The sequence below is a fragment of the Lutra lutra genome, chromosome 1 (genome assembly GCF_902655055.1).
Source record: "Lutra lutra chromosome 1, mLutLut1.2, whole genome shotgun sequence".
Classification (NCBI taxonomy): domain Eukaryota; kingdom Metazoa; phylum Chordata; class Mammalia; order Carnivora; family Mustelidae; genus Lutra; species Lutra lutra.
In genome coordinates, this window is record NC_062278.1 from 100,890,443 (window position 1) to 100,893,438 (window position 2,996).

General features: G+C 37.7%; 1 pseudogene; it reads left to right on the forward strand.

Moving 5' to 3' along the window:
* Window positions 1–260: 260 nt before the first annotated feature.
* On the forward strand, window positions 261–2,489 carry LOC125100344 (PDZ domain-containing protein 11-like; annotated as a pseudogene).
* The last annotated feature ends 507 nt before the right edge of the window (window positions 2,490–2,996 follow it).

Here is a 2,996-nt window from a genome sequence, read left to right on the forward strand (position 1 = left end):
TAAATGCACTTTCTTGGAATGCGGAAAGCAAAGAGACTTATTAGAAAACACACAATTTCACAAGTGAGCCAGGAATATGCTTTGCCCAAAGAGACACCTGGAATTAATTGTTGCTCTCTTAAGAGATCAATGGGACACATGTAGGGATTGGAATGTGAGGCAGAGTCACGGAGGCAGAAGACTTTCATGTTGGCAAAGCAGTGCCTCCCAGATAGATCTTTTAATTGCCTAAACATTAGTAGCAAGCTGTCCCCTTGTCGATGAAAGCTTTAGGTGGTGTCCTGATGCTTGGCATTCCTACCTCCAGTGGACTTAAAATAAAGGTTTGAAAATATGAGGAAAATTTAGCTCTTAGCTAAACTCCTTAGATCAAAGCTTTTTTATCTAAAAAATAAGTCTTAGTAAGAGTTATTTCTTCCTCATTCATCACCTTTCTTCCTCTTTTTTTCCTGCCAACAGATAATTCTTGTAAATTACTTAACAAAAAACCTCATGCATACTTAAAAAGAGCAACTTTAGTTACTGCTTAAAAAAATTGAAACCCAAGAACTATGATCTATTATTAGTACCCAAGAGAAAGAAAAATAAACCTCAAATCTTTCCATTCATGAGGTTATAAGCTAATGTGAGATGGAAGATGTGTACAATTGACCACACCACAATATAAATACACCAAGTTGTAGTACAGAAAGGAACACACTAATTGTCTTTGGAATTCAGAGAGAAAGAGGTGGACTTCATTAAGGATAACAATGTGAGGCAAAACTCAAAGAATTAATATCAGAGGATAAGTCATCTCTTTCCTTTCTTCTCCCTGGTTGGATTAGAATTTATGTCATACTGCACAACCATCTTTTGGGAATTTCCTAAAGGATTATAGTAGTTGTTGGATAACCAAACCAAATGAAAGTTATCTTTAGACATTAAGATAACTTCCATATTGCCTTTCTCTGTCATTTGAAGATTTTTCTTCAGAGGAATAAAATGCTTCAATTTCAAAACCTCAAAAATATTCCTCAGTTCAATTTTGGAATCTTAACGTTGTGCTTCTACATGGATCATGGCATGTTTCTCTTTTTGGTGTGCTCTCTCTGCGTGAAAGGGAATAAAAAATTAATTATGCCATTTGATAACAACCACATTTGATAAGTGTGATTGTTGGGCAGGAATCTTGGGGGAGAGGGAAGCACAATGAACTATTTAATGTATTTTGGCAAAGATGAGATTCTACCATAATCCTTGCCAGAGCTATCTAATTATATACTCCATGGAGGAGAGAATACAAGATACCTTTGAAGCTAAGTGATGTAGCAACCTGGCTGTACCTCTTCCAGTTGAGGTGAAAGCATACATTATGGAAAGTAGGATGCCATGATAACTATCATGATGGTGTTTGATTGGGTCATGTTTTCAGTTAGCACCACAATACAACAACTGTAAAGAACAATTTAACCACATTCAATGATGGATTTGATTTCATATGACATTTTGTGAAAGAATATAATGTATCTCAGTTAATTTTATGCTTACTTGAGTAGAAATATATGAAAGTCTAGCTATTTCACACATTTCAATATAAGTTGAAGCCACTAGCCCTTAAACATGTCTTGATAATTGGAAAAAAGAAAAATCACTCTGAAGAACTCCTAAATGTGTATTTTATAAATCAATGCTTATGTGTTAGCCATTGAAAAACTGCCACATAGTTTGTAGACATCTATTTCTATCAAGTGACTTATGTTTATTCCTAATTTTGTTGTTTAGAATTTTTATACACCCTTGACCTTTTTTTTTTATCATCTATGAATGGATATAACATCACGTTAGCCGCCTATTCCTTTATTCAATAAATGTCCATTGAGAACTAATATATATCAGGCAGTTCTAGGCACTTGGCAATATGGTGGTGAATAAGACCTAAAAGATCTTAGTGCATGGGAAAGGGGAGGGCCGGAATATTGCACCCTGACCCCACCCTTTCAGATCCATCTGAAAATCTGCTTCCACTTTATAGATTGAATTGGCAGTGAGTGGAGCCTGAGGCACTGAGGCCTGAAGGCACTTGTTAGAGATGGACAGCCAATTCCTTATGATGACTAGCCTGAGGTTTTTCTGCCTGCCTATGAGAATCTCCAGCATAGATTCCTCCTCATGAAAAAGTATATTACCCAGGCTACAAAAATGAGTTGATCTACTTTCTGTCTTGAATTGTCACACTGAAGAAGCCTCCTGGAACTCAGTTGGGATTTAATATCTGAGGAAGAAAGGCCTCTCAGCTAGACATTTTTATCTCCAATGTGATTCCTGACTCTGATGCACATCAAGCAGAACTGCAGGACGGGGACCAAGTCCTAGCTGTGAATGATGTGGTTTTGCAAGATACTGAGCACAAGGCTAATGAGATCCTGAAGACAGTCTGTGGAATCAGCATGAGTGTCTGCTTCTTTCTCTATAATTATCATTGCCAAAGAGAGAGGACTGTGCACTAGAGAGTTGCAGTCCATAGTCCTCCACATGGAATCTTGGACAAGTTGGCTAGACCTCAGGAAAGCCACTCAGGAAGCTCTTCTCCTGGCCCCATCTTGAAAGAGTGGAATGAGGAGAATAGAGACACAGTGAGGCCCTGCATGGAGTCAGCTAGCCAACTGTATTACCCAAACTGTACCGTACATTTTGTTCCTTATTTTTCTACATGAGCTTCACTCCCTGAAAAAGAAAGGATGATGATGTCTAGGTATAGCATGTGGAGAATCCTGCTAGAAAAGGCAACTGACATTTAGTGAATATCATGTACTAGACAATTACATATATGCCATATCATTTTCATTAGAGTATAGAAGTCAATAGAAAATCTCATCTACTTGGTCATCTCATCCCATCCTTGTATTACCAGTTTCATATACTCTGAACTCCATATACTCCCTTGACTTATTCCCCCACCCACTTCTCCTGCCCTATTCCCCAAAAAGTAAAAGACAATGCTGAGGTAAACAAAA